This window comes from Kogia breviceps, chromosome 15, assembly GCF_026419965.1.
Source record: "Kogia breviceps isolate mKogBre1 chromosome 15, mKogBre1 haplotype 1, whole genome shotgun sequence".
Classification (NCBI taxonomy): Eukaryota; Metazoa; Chordata; class Mammalia; order Artiodactyla; family Physeteridae; genus Kogia; species Kogia breviceps.
In genome coordinates this window covers 51,764,718-51,779,265 of record NC_081324.1, presented here as the reverse complement: position 1 = coordinate 51,779,265, position 14,548 = coordinate 51,764,718, and the positions used below count along the sequence as shown (strand labels likewise).

Here is a 14,548-nt window from a genome sequence, read left to right as displayed (position 1 = left end):
TTAGTTCTACCCTCAAAATATCTCCAGAAGTTGACCACTTCTCAACACCTCCATCACTATTGCCACCGTCCAGATCTCCATCTTCTTTTTTCTGGGCCACTACGATGGCCTGCTGATTGGTCATCCTGCTTCCATCCTTGCTTCTCTACCTCATAAAATGTGTGTTCTGGGCTTCCCTGGTGGCGCAGTGGTTGAGAATCCGCCTGCAGATGCAGGAGGCACGGGTTCGTGCCCTGGTCCGGGAAGATCCCACATGCCGTGGAGCAACTAAGCCCGTGAGCCATGGCCGCTGGGCCTGCGCGTCCGGAGCCTGTGCTCCGCAATGGGGGAGGCCACAGCAGTGAGAGGCCCGCATACCGCAAAAAAAAAAAAAAAAAAAATAAAATGTGTGTTCTCCAGACAGCATACAGAGTGAGCCTTTTAGACATACATCACATTCTGTTGTTGAAGACTTTGGTGGCTTCCCACAGCCTTTCCAAAGTCCTTACAAACGGACTGTAGGGTCCATGTGCATTACCCACCTCTCCACTTGTCTGACCTGATCTACTCCCATTCTCTCTCTCATTTCTGTCTAGCCACAGTGGCTTCCGTGCTATTCCTTGATCACACACCAGGCATGCTCTGACCTCAGGGCTCTTGCATATGCTGTATTCTCCATCATAATGCTCTTTCCCCAGATATTTACACAATCAGCATGTCCCCCTTTTCGTCAGTATCTGCTTAAATGTCATTTAGTCAAAAAGGGCTTCCTGATCCCTTATATGGTGCTTCCCCAGAACTCACTATGCCCATACCCTAATTAATTTTTCTCCATAGCACTTATCATTACCAGACGTAATGTATTTGTATGGGACTGTTGTTTAATTCCTGTTTTCTCCCACCAGAAGGTAAGCTGTGTGAACATGGGACTTTGAATTGCTTTCTGCTGGTTCCTAGTGTCTGGACCTGGCATGTAGTAGGTGCACAATAAGTGTATATTGAATGATTGGCTGGGTTCTGAGCAGAATATTACAAATACAAATCCACACTTAGATGCATCACAACAGAAACTGCACAATAGCCAATAACCAACAAAAATATTAAAAGAATCCAAGGGAAAAAGACAGATTACCTACAAAGGAATGATAATCAGTTGAGAACAGAATTCTCAGACGTAATACCGAAAGACGGTGGAATAATATCGTTAAATTATGGAAGGCAAAACAGTCAACTTAGAATGAGTACCCAGCTAAGTTATTTAGCAGTGAAAGTAAAATGAAGACATTGCAGATAATATAGAGTCTACTAAAGAGCCACTTAGGGCTTCCCTGGTAGCGCAGTGCCTGCCAATGCAGAGGACACGGATTCGAGCCCTTGTCTGGGAAGATCCCACATGCAGCAGAGCAAGTAAGCCCATGTGCCACAACTACTGAGCCTGCAAGCCACAACTACTGAGCCCGCCACAACTACTGAAGCCCGCATGCCTAGAGCCCGTGCTCTGCAACAAGAGAAGCCACCGCAATGAGAAGCCTCAGTACCTCAGCGAAGAGTAGCCCCCGCTCGTCGTAACTAGAGAAAGCCCGCATGCAGCAATGAATACCCAACACAGCCAAAAATAAATAAATAAAATAAATAAATTAAAAAACATTTTTTGAAAGAGCTACTTAAAAATATACATGCATTGCCCACTTAAATCCAGTGATTTGTTTCTGAAAATCAGACATTCTAAATGAAAATACTTCCAAGCCTATTTCCCATTTTATGAAATGGGAAAAATTCTTTTGATAGTTTATTATATACCAACCCCAAACTACTCACTACTTTCCTAAAAGACAAACAAAGCAAGCAAAACATTGACCTATAATAATCACCAAAAGCTTAAATAGACAAATGCTTAAAGCATCACTTCCTGATTACAGAATAGTGAGTATGGCTATTAGCAAACACCTGTTTGGGAGCCTCACTGCGATACATCTCTTTAGGGCCCATAACGTGCAGTTGCACACTTCGCTGACTTTTCAATGTGTCCTCCCACGATTCTTTGTTTGTTTTTTGCCTTGCCATCTGGCATGTGGGATCTCAGTTCCTCGACCAGGGATTGAATCCATGCCCCCTGCAGTGGAAGCATGGAGTCCTAACCACTGGACCACCAGGGAATTCCCAATTCATTTTTGTTTGTTTGTTTGTTTGTTTTTTTTTTTTTTTTTTTTTTTTTTTTTCGTTATGCGGGCCTCTCACTGTTGTGGCCTCTCCCGTTGCGGAGCACAGGCTCCGGACGCACAGGCTCAGCGGCCATGGCTCACGGGCTTAGTTGCTCCGCGGCATGTGGGATCTTCCCGGACCAGGGCACGAACCCGTGTCTCCTGCATCGGCAGGCGGATTCTCAACCACTGCGCCACCAGGGAAGCCCTGTTTGTTTGTTTTTTATTCGATTTTTTTTCCTTGGCAACGCTGCATGGCTATCCTCACACAATTCTACCAGTTGAATTTGGAATAAAACTACAGACTCTTCTTTCACATTGCTTTGTTTAAAGTATTAATTAGGGGCTTCCCTGGTGGCACAGTGGTTAAGAATCTGCCTGCCAATGCAGGGGACATGCGTTTCAGCCCTGGTCCGGGAAGATCCCATACGCAGGGGAGCAACTAAGCCTGTGAGCCACAACTACTGAGCCCACGTGCTGCAACTACTGAAGCCTGCGCACCTAGAGCCCGTGCTCGCAACAGGAGAAGCCACTGCAATGAGAAGCCCGCGAACTGCAATGAAGGGTAGCCCCTGCTCGCCGCAACTAGAGAAAGCCCGCGGGCAGCAACAAAGACCAAACACAGCTGAAAATAAATAAAAATAAACAAATAAATATATTTTTTTAAAGTGTTAGATTTTGAGATGTACATACACTTTTTCTATAAAAACACTAGCCAAAAAACAAAACAAAACAAAAAAACCACCACATTGTATTTGGAAATACGTAAGTCTTATGAAGTTTGAGGATTAAAAACAGGAAAATGTTAATCTAAGAATCAGTTTTCAGGGTAGCCTGTATTTCAGTAAGAAGGAAATTGAAACCAATGGAGAACAAATACATTAGTAAACATATTTGTCAAATAAATAAGCACTGATGTAAAAAGAACAACAACCCCAAGCCCGTAGCAATAGTACTAACTAATGGGAGAGGGTTAAAAATAAAGTGGGATTAAGACACCAGATAAGAATATGGCTGGCAGGAGGGGTGTGTGCCTCTTGCTTTATTTGGAAGGAGGATACAGCCATTGGTGACTTTTGATTTTATTATGTGCTCATGTTAAAACTTTCTAGTAGTAATTTAGTAAAATAATAGAAGTACAATTTATAAATTCACATCAGTAAAAGGAAACAAAAAAGAATAAATAAAGCTTAATCCCATACAAGACAGGAACTTGGAGAAAAAGATACAGGAAATGTGGTCATAGAAAACACAAAATAAGATGTTAGAAATAAGTTATAGTATCAGTAAACAAATTCTTCAGTTAAAAGACAGGAAATCTCAGATTGTACTGAAGAATATGCCCAACCATATTCTGTTTATGAGAGACATGCCTTAAATGTAATGATGCAGAAAGATACAAAAAGATGTGAAAGAATCTTGTAAACTATAAAGTTATCTCCAAATGGGAAATACTGTTATTAAGTTACATCACTCACCAGTTGATTCTATGATTACCTTTATTAGATCATCTCTCCCGCTAGAGTGTGAACATTTTGTATTTTCAACACTCTACCCTGGCGTCTGACACACAGTAGGCTCTGAATAAATATTTGTCAAATGAATATATGAGTAAATGAATGAATGAATGGACAAGATGATAAGCGATCCTTTGACTTTTACTATTTTATCAGTGTCGGGCGGGGAAGGTTCTTTTCTCGAAGTTGGTAAAGAGTTCCATGGATATTATTTAGATGTTGTCATTTTTTTTTTTTTTTTTTTTTTTTCGGTACGTGGGCCTCTCACTGCTGTGGCCTCTCCCGTTGCGGAGCAGAGGCTCCGGACGCGCAGGCTCAGCGGCCATGGCTCACGGGCCCAGCCGCTCCGCGGCACGTGGGATCTTCCCGGACCGGGGCACGAACCCGTGTCCCCTGCATCGGCAGGCAGACTCTCAACCACTGCGCCACCAGGGAAGCCCCGTCAATTTTATTTTTGTATTGCAGTTATTATGAATACTTAGATATTTTGTAATATATTAGGTCTTTCTTATTTTCCTCCCTTCCTCATTTAATTAACTCAGTGTCACCAATGCTTTTCTTGAAAATGAAATGGCGCCAAACACATCAGATTTTGTAAAGCCTGCTTTGTTAAGTGTATATTGCATCTTCTTTCAGTTTTTCTCATTTGTGTTACCCAAGGTTGTGGTTATGATTATCTCTGAAAATTGCAGAAATGTCTTAAAGCAGACACACCCTCATTTGTAAATAATGGCTGTGTCACTTAAAGGGTATGTACAGCTTGGTCACCACTGGAATCAGAACAGCTCCTATCGACGTGCTCTGTGAGGCCGTGTAGGATCGAGAAGGAGCTTGGCGGCGTTCTGTCACGTCCACGCTGGAGCCCCTGGGAGGCGACCCCGTGCCGGCTTCAGGCGGGTGTATGTAGAATGTAGTGACAGTTCTTAGTCCATCCTCTGGGAAACTAGAGACAGGAAACACCATGATATCCTATTAATAAAAGGCCCAAACCACTTGGTGGTAATTAGTATCATCCTCATGACTAAACGTAGGTGTTAGCCAAGTTGTTCGGGCATGTTTGCTTCTTCTGGAGAAAATGTTATCTGGATTTGGCTTTTATCATTTTGCTATATTAAGTCCAGCTTTACATTTTTGTGTGTGAAATGCTCTAACAGCATTGCCTCATCCTCTCTGCTTAATTCCAAATGATCAACGTTAAGGCCGAGACCGCAGGACACTAAACATCTGGATATTCCCAAACATTCAGGTTTTCGACTGAAGTTTGTTTTTGTTGGTGTGGATTTGCCGGCCTTCCTTGCCACTTTTGACTAACAACCAGCAACAAAAGTTTCCCTAAATAATCCATCTGGGTGCTACTCAAACGAAGAGTCTCCTTACCAAGAATGAGTTATTTATACAGAAAAAAAGTGACTTAAAATGCTGTATTTCTTGGGTTTGACATATACACACTACTATATATAAAATAGATAACTAATAAAAACCTGCTGTATAGCACAGGAAACTCTACTCAACACTCTGTAATGGTCTATATGGGAAAATAATCTAAAAAAGAGTGGATAAATGTATATGTATAACTAATTCACTTTGCTGTACACCTGAAAGTAACACAACACTGCAAATCAACTATACTCCAATAAAAATTATTTTCAAAAAAAGAAAAAAATGCTGTATTTCCACGTTCTACATTTAAAATCCTTATATGCTTGTTGGTAGGCGCTGGGTCTTGCTGCTCCGGGGCTCCACGGCCTGGGCCTGGGATCCGCTCAGAAAAGGCCTGAGCTGGGAAGCCCAGCACCGCCGAGGGCTCTCGTGGACAGCACAAATCCAAACGGCAGCTCTGAGTCCTGCTGATTGGGACCCTCATCAACAGAGAAAATGGATCATGGGGCTACTGCGCCTTCAACCATCCCTGTGCATCTGGGGTTTGGAGGCTTCCTGGGACACAGGACTTTCAGTGTTAAAGGCAGGAGAAGCCTGGGCTGACCCAGAAGGTTGATCACCCTAGGGGGCCGCAGGGCCTTTCAAGGCTGTACACACATCACCCGGAGCCAGCGTGTGAGGACCTGAAGTGCCTTTCCTGCACCCCCTCTCCCGTTTGGTGCTTGTTGATTCTGTTTATAGAAGATGTATATTCATTACGTCTTCAGTTTTTGAAACTCTGATGGTTCTTCCAGGTCTGCCTAAGATGTCATTCCCCTTGTTAACTCTCCCACGATCCAATTCTCCATCCCCAATGGACTAGCTCTCTGCTGCTGCTGGAAGAGGCCCATGGATCCCTCTCTGATCTTCTGAAATCCAAAATTTAGCTCTGAAAATGGAAAAATTTTATGTAAGTTACTTGGCTGCAAAACCTGACCTAACTGATCTGAAGCCTTTTATAGTTGTTATCTCACTAATATGAATATTCATACATTTTTGCTACAGAAACATGTTAATATGTTTGATGACAGAGGGATGCCCAGACTCTGATGTGGGTGTTAGTTAATAAATGGTACATGAACTCCATTATCTGTCTAGAGTCTGAAAAATTCCTACATGCAAGTGGGCCCGAGGTTTCAGATAAGAAGTTGTGGGCCTGCACCTCTAAAAGGCACTGTCTCATTTGGCCTGTTTGTAGTTAATTATTTGTAAGATTTTGAGCCTCAACTTCCTCATCTATAAAATGGGAATAATAAAGTCTGTCCTGACATACAAAATGAAAAGTGTTGCAAACAAATAAAAGGCATCATTGCTGTTACTTCTCTCATCTCCCTTATTCTACCGTGCTTTCTATTTTCGTTGTTTTTGAGTTTCTGCAAAGAACCATCATTTTCATAGCTGTTGCTCAATAAACATTGTGAAACCCAAGTGTAGACAAGCACTCAAAATTGTAAGTTCATGAATGGTTTTCTCAGTGTCACATCTTGTAAGTCAAACTTAACATTAAAGTAATCCACAATGAATTTCCAGAAAGTAACCAGAATGTGGCATTGAAATGTTGTCTCTGCCCTGTTGACCATGTGCAGAGCCTGGGTTATAATATATGGAAGTAGTTGCTCACAGAGCATCCTGGAGCATGATTAAAGGAAGAAGTTAACAGACTCTTCAGAGCGCAGTTCAGTAATGTACAGTTTATCTGGGGCTGGTGAGAAGGTGCCATAACAGAAGATGAGCCCGTTTGGCATTCAGCAGTCAGGAATGAGGTGACTCGTTCAGAGTAGAGGCAGTATCCTCACAATGGGAATTTGACCAGAACGGTCTTGTTCAAACAGTTGGTCTTTAATTTAAAAACAATCCACTGCAACAAATCATGGGACGTTATTTGACTGGTTCAACACAAATACCAAGATGAAAGAAGCTTGGAAAAGAATCTGTATATCTTCAAATATCAAGAGATCTGATATCAGGAAGGCATTGTTCTTAATCCTGAGCAATCTAGAAAAATAATTGGTAATTTGTCACTCTTTTAAAGCCAGTCTTCTCATACATGACTAGCAGATATCAATAGTGTCTTTTTCAACTATAAAGCCAAAGTATTAGAGTTCAAAGGGACCTTGGAACCTCCCAACTCATGCAGATATTCCTTCTTGGGCAGTCAGCCACCTTCTGCTTGACTGTGTTTGTGATGGGGGATCATTGATTCCAGGGGCAACCTTGTGTTCCAGCAATTCTATTTGCCAGAAAATGATTTATGATACTGACCCCAAATCTTCCATTTTGTAACTCACACTCTGTGGTTTTAGTTTTGCCTTCTAGAATGTGAGGATCAAATATATTTTTCTTCCATGACATCGGCTAGGGGTGTGTTTGGCTACAATGAACAGAATACCTAACTACTGTGATTAAACACATAGGAGCTTGGCTTTCTCACAAAACAAAATATCTGCAGGTAGACAGTCCAGCTGTTGGAGCTCTCAAGGATACAGGTGCTTTCTATCTTTCTATGCTGCCATTCTTAGTGTGATTTCTGCTGTATTCTCCAGTAGGAAAAAAAGAAGGAAGTGAAAGGCAGGCCAGTCAACTCTTTCCTTCTTAAAGGATGAGGAAAGCCTGCAAGCCTGATTCACCTTTCTCCTTAGCCAGAATTGGGTACGTGGTTATCCCTAGACTGGTCACTGGCCGTGGGGAATTATTACTATGGCTGGTTTAGACCCATCATGATTCTATCCCAGGGCATGGGTGGGGCTTCCTCTTCCTGAGACTGAGCAGTCTCTGAGGAGTCCTAAGCAGATCTGATTGGTTAGCAGGGAGGAAGGCGGTAGGGTGGCGAGAATGGATGGTGGGAAGGTCATAGAACAGAACCTGCCACAAGCACACATCAAACATTCAAAGATTGCTCTTAAATCTCCCTACAGTTTTTTATCTTCAAGGTTAAAATGCACTCAGTTTCTTTGCCCAGTTCTCCCACCTCCTTTGGTTTGTGTTTGGCTCTGGTGTGTACCTGGGCCTCAGCCAGAGTCCCTCACATGTCTGGCACCAGTGCCTAGCACAGCAAGAGTATCTCTCATGGTCAGACTCCGCATTTGCCATCCACATTTCATAGGCTGGTTCTTATCGAGTTTGCAGTCAATTCTTCAGTTTCACAGGAACTGCCCACAAGTCATATCTCTTCTCCAGTATCCGTGTAATTGATTTTAAAAAAAACATAAATGAAGCCTACAACATGCTGATTTGGAGGAACCAATGTATTAAATTACAGTAAGGATTTATTTTGATTAAACTTAAACAGCTTTTCATTAATGGAATATGTTTAGAGGACTAAGACATGAATTTTATAAAGAGCCTTTAAAAAAACTTCTGTAATATCCATAGGTAGCATTGATATCTTTATTACTGCATATGGATTTAAAAGAAAAACTGTCACCTCTTCATGTTTCTTTTGCTTTTCCTAAAACACTTTATTTCTGGTACATTATCATGTGCTACTACTAGGCCACACCAAATCAGTTTGATTTATGCTGTAACCAAGTGGAAAATAGAAAGTAAGGCACAATGACTTTAGCATGTTCAATAATAGGTGTGTAGTGGAGAATTAATAGTTTTGGAAATATATTATTTCATGAAATTTTAGGAAATATGGAATCCTAGTTCTAGGTGCTTTTTGGTCAAAAGCACTTTTTATCCAATATAGGATTAGTATGTCTTGAAAAGCAGAAGTGTTAACACTTGTACTGTAATGATCACATTCAGTTTTGTGATACCCAGAATATATCCAGCTATCTCTAGGCTTATCATAAAGTATTGATTATCAATGTCAATGATTTCAATTCACTTTAATTATATATAGGTGAATAGATATCAATAAAGCTAGATATATAAATGACATGTAGAATTTATAAGAAGAGCAAGGTATATTATGAAAGTCTGTATCTAGCATAGGGTACCAAGTATCCAAACCATTATAAATCACAGTGACATATTGTAATGTGGCTTTATAAATATTGCACTTACTCACTACCATAATAAGTGTGTGGGTCTTAAGGCCTGTCAAGAATATGTTCTGTACATTAGAATTGCTTCACAATCTGTAAGAGATTGAATCTATAAGAAGCCACTGAGATAGCGACAAGAATATTTATTTCACAAAGTTTATGAATAGCTCTGTAAGCAACCTGGAAAGAACAAAACTGGCTTCCAAACCCACAGACAAAATTGAAAGGATCATGTGTTTGTAGACTTTTAAAAGTACACTGCTTTAGAGAAATGTGAACATGATGGTATTCTGTGAGTTATGCCAATGCGTTGAAATGAATACATAAAATAATAAATTTAAAAAACAGAATTCAAAAAAATACATACACTACTTACAATCATAAAATAAATGTAAGCATTAAAAATAGGAGAATGTATAGAGCTATACAGTAAGTCCCCTACATACGAACAAGTTCTGTTCTGAGAGCACGTTCCTAAATCCAATTTGTTCATAAGTAAGGCCAGCAAAGTTAGTCTAGGTACCCAACTAACACAATCAGCTATATACCCATGCTTTTACGCTTGCTTCCAGACATCCTGGGCTTGAAATAAAGATACTGTTCTACCGTACTCTATATAGTACTGTACAGTACAGTACACAAAAGCACACCTACTTGTAGAGGGTGCACGAATGTGACAATGTACGCCAGACACGTGAACTAAGTTACGTGATTGGACATGCAAACGCATGTTCACATCTTTGAAAGTTCACAACTTGAAGGTTCATATGTAGGGGACTTACTGTAATTAAAAGTTTAAGGTTTAGTAGGTTCTTTCTGTATTTTTCAAAACTAAGTTACTGGCTCCTCCTGGCTATGGCCGGGTGAGAAGGGTGGCAAATTTTGTCCCTAAAAAGCAATTATGGGCATGGACCAGTTGAAAAAACAAACAAACCCATTCAGCACTCAGAGACCAACCACAGATATAAAGAATCTGAGTAGCATTTATGCCTGTAACACCTCTACACATTGGTTAAGAAATATGGGAATCTGTGGTCTTCTGGCCTAGGGATGCCCCTATTTCTCCCTCACCCCACCCCCAAGCTCAATCCATGCAGAGATTCTGCCAGGGCCAGGTTTTGCCAAGTTAGGACTGGCAGCTTCTCTACCACAGTTGAAAGCAGCTCAGTTGATTTAGGGGTGTTGGTGTTGTCAGTGGAAGTGACAACCTCAGGGGCAGGTGAGTGAACATGATGGCTCCAGTCTGAGGTCACAGTGGTGATCAAGACAAAATATTCCTGACTGAGGCTGCCTGAATGCACAGCAAGACAGGAAAGGGCTCATACCAGCCCTAGTGCTGACCAACCCTGAGGCTGTGCACACACACAGAGGAGATTCAAAAGGGCCCAGTGGAAAGTGATGACTGGAAAGACTTGAAAATGACTTGATCTTTGAAATTTTTCTTCTACCCACACACAGGTCCACTGACAGAGGACAGAAGGCTTACTGGCTTGAGGTGGTTGTGTACTACCTCTCTCCAATCACTGGCTGACCATTATGCTTTGCAGACACAAGAATGACCATAGGAAGCCAAGCTTAAAAACAATAAATCAATGTAGCCAAAAGTTGTTCTTTGAAACGACTGAAAAAAGAAAAAGAAAAACTTTTACCTAGACGGACCAAGAAAAACACAAAGAAGACACAAATTTCCAAAATCAGGAATGCAAGACAGGACATCACTAGTATCCTTATAGAAATTAAAAGGATTATAAGAAAACATTAAGAACAATTTTATATCAATAAATTTAAAAACTTTTTGATGAGTGAAATTTGGTAGTTTGTGTCTTTCGAGGAATTGGTTCATTTTATCAAATACTTAAGAAAGAAACAATACCAGTTATATGCAATGTCTTCCAGAAAAGTAGAAACGGAGGCTCACCTTATGAGGCCAGGATTACTCTGATATCAAAACCAGACAAAAATATAGCAGGAGAAGACAACTACAGACCAATATCCCTCATTAACATAGATACAGAAGTCCTCAAAATTTTAGCAAATTGAATCCAGTCATGCATAAAAAGGAAAACACATTATGACCAAGTATGGTTTATTTCAAGAATGAAGGCTGGTTCAATATTTGAAATTTAATTCATGTAGCCATGATATTAATGGACTAAAGAAGGAAAACTACATCATCTTAAGAGACATAGAGAAGCATTTGACAAAATTCAGTACTTATTCATATTTTAAAATTTCAGCAAACTAGTGGACTTCCCTGGTGGTCCAGTGGTTGAGAATCCATCTTGCAATGCAGGGGACGCTGGTTCGATCCCTGGTTAGGGAACTAAGATACCACATGCCACGGGGCAACTAAGGTCCCACACCAACTAAGACCCGACGCAGCAAAAAATATATATGTATTTTTAAAAATTCAGCAAACTAGAAATAGAGGAGAATTTCCTTAATCTGATAAACAGCATCAACAAAAATCCCACAGTTAATATACTTAATGGTGGAAGACTGAGAGGTTTTCCCCTAGGATCAGGAACAAGGGAACATCATCCTGGAAGTCCTAGCCACAATAAGGCAAGGAAAAGAAATAAAAAGCATTCATATTAGAAAGGAAAAAAAAAAAAAAAAAAAAAAACCTGTCTCCATTCACAACTGCCCTGATTATCTATATAGAAAATCCAAGGAATCTTCTAGAAAGCTCTGGATTTAATTAGCAAGTTTAGCGATGTTGCCAGATACATGGTTAATACACAAAACTATCACATAATCTATCAACTATCAATGAACAATTGTAAAGAGAAATTCAAAAATAAGACCAGTGACAATAGTTCCAAAAAATGAAATACTTAGTAATGAATCTAGCAAAATATATGCAAGTTTGGTATGCTGAAAATGATGAAATACTGATGAAAAAATAAACAATGACCTAAATAAATGAAAAAATATATTTTGCTTATTGGTTGGAAGACAATATTAAGATGACTATTTTTCCAATATTGAATATAGATCTAATACAATCCCAAGAAAAATATCAAAAGCATTTAATGTAAATATAAAGAAGCTGATTCTAAAATTTTTATGGAAAGGGAATCAGAGAGCCAAACCAGTTTTGAAAATGAACAAAGTTGGAGGATTCCCTGATCTGAAGATTTAATATAAAATCATAGTCCTCAGTGGAGTGTTGCATGGACAAAAGGAAAAACACAAAGATAAATGGAAAAAAATAGTGAGTACAGAAATAGAACCACACAAATATGGCCAACTGATTTTTGACAAAGGTGCAAAGAAATGCAATGAAGAAAGCGTCGTCTTTTCAACAAATGGTACTGGAATAATAGAACATTCATTTACACGATAAGAACCTTGACCTAAACCTCACAACTTTTGCAAAAATTAAAATGGATCTTAGACCTACATGTAAGCAAAACCATAAAACTTTTAGAAGAAAACCTTTATGACCTCAACTTAGGCAAACATTTTCTAAATATAATATTAAGAGCATGATTGATAAAGGAAAAAAATTGACAAAAAGAACATCAAAATTAAAATCTTTTGCTTTGAGCAAGTCACTGCTAAGAGAATAAAAAGATGAGCTATTGACTGGGTGAAAATATCTGAAAATTACATATGTGATAAAGGACTTGCACTTAGAATATATAAAGAGCTCTCCAACAATATTCAGGAAACGAACACTCAGTTATATACATTGGCGAAAAATATTAACGCTTCACCAAACAAGACAGCAAAAAAGTACATGGAAGAAAGTTTAATATAAATAGTTAGAAGGAAATGCAAATTAAAACTGTAATGAGATACTACCACATACTTATTTAGAATGGCTAAAAAAGAAAAACAAGAAAGCAAATAAACCTGACAATACCAAGTGCTGACAAGCATTCCAAGCAATTAGAACTTGCATATGTTGTTGGTAGGAATGCAAACTGGCATAGCCCTTCTGGAAAAACTGTTTGGCAATTTCTTATAAAATTAAATATACATTTACCAGTTGACCCAGCAATTCTACTCTTAGATAGTTAACCTAGAGAAATGAAAAGTTATGTTTACACAAAAATCTGTACACGAATATTTATAGCAGTGCTATTCATAATGACCAAAAACTGAAAACAAGCCATATGTTCTTTAATGGGGGAGTGGATAAACAAATTATGGTACAGCCATATAATGAAATACTTCCTCATCAATAAAAATAATGAACTATTGATACATGTAACAACATGGATGAATCTCAAATGTGTGATGCTAAGTTAGAAAAGCCAGACTCAAAAAGTTGCCTATCAGAAGATTCCATCTATATGTTATTCTGGAAAAGGCTAAACTATAGGGATAGAAAACAGATGAGAAGGTTTCTAGGCAAGGTGATCCATGGCCATGATTGACTTGGATGATCCCAATTTTTGTCTAGCCTGCCTTTCTGTCTAGTTTAGTAATTTCCCTGATTTTTAAAAAGTTTAAATGAAGCAGTTTTATTATAGATTGCAATAAATGAAGCTGCGTATTTGGTAAAATTTTTCATCCAGAGAAGACCTTCTTCCAAGGCCGTCTAGCTGTGATTGGAATTCTTGCTTGAACATGCTAGAAATTTTGTAAGGATACTGGAAATAATCCAGCTCTCTTCTCCTGGCTTTTTTCTTTTTCTTTTTTCCCTATTCTTTCTAGATGCAACACAGTAAATACCTCCCTTTCAAGGACAGCATGCAGGGCACTCAGTGCCCTGCTTCCGCTATGGTAAATGAAGCAAATGTTAGGTAAGTTGTGTGTGAAAAATGTGCGGGAAATAGATGCTAAGCAGTAGGTCATAGTCCGAATGCTATTCTTAGTGTTATTATTACTTATTGGACAGTATACATCACACATGTTGCTTTATTTTTATTGGTTAACACATTTCTAAAATTTTATAATAAATTCAGCAGCAAGAAGATTAAAAACTCTTCTTTTAAAAGAAGTGCATGTTTAAGGAAAAATTAACTGCTGGATTTCTATTTCTGAAGAAAATTGAAGATGAAAGCATAAGTGACACAAAATACTGGTTGCCATTCAAAGCACTATAGCGTTAATACTGTCCAAACAGTTGAAGAAATATTAGCATCTCCTTCAGGCAATGGATGTGTGCAGTCAGGTCCATTAGCGACAACTGCGGCACTCAGTAAGGTTGGCTAACTAACTAGCTAGCTAACTAACCAACGACTTTTGTTCCCTTCCTCCCTCTCTATCCCTCTTCCCTCCCTCCCTTCTTCTCTTTCTTCTTCTCTCATCATTTTACTCTGTGCATTTTCAAAAATTACAAAAAAGTTGACTAGTAGAATGAACCCTTAAAGCCCCTGCCATCTGGGTTCAGTATCAATATCAATATCTTACCAATTTTGCTTCATCTATCTCCCTCCAACATTTTATATTTGCTGAAATAGTTTAACATAAATTCCACAATCAT

The 14,548-nt window shown here is 39.2% G+C and overlaps 1 long non-coding RNA gene across 1 annotated transcript in view; it reads right to left on the bottom strand.

Moving 5' to 3' along the window:
• Positions 1-5,314: 5,314 nt before the first annotated feature.
• LOC136792707 (uncharacterized) overlaps positions 5,315-14,548 on the bottom strand; it is a 52,213-nt gene continuing 42,979 nt past the window's right edge. Inside the window, exon 3 of the long non-coding RNA XR_010836915.1 lies at positions 5,315-6,005. This is a non-coding gene — a long non-coding RNA (uncharacterized lncRNA). The remainder of the gene's footprint in view (positions 6,006-14,548) is intronic.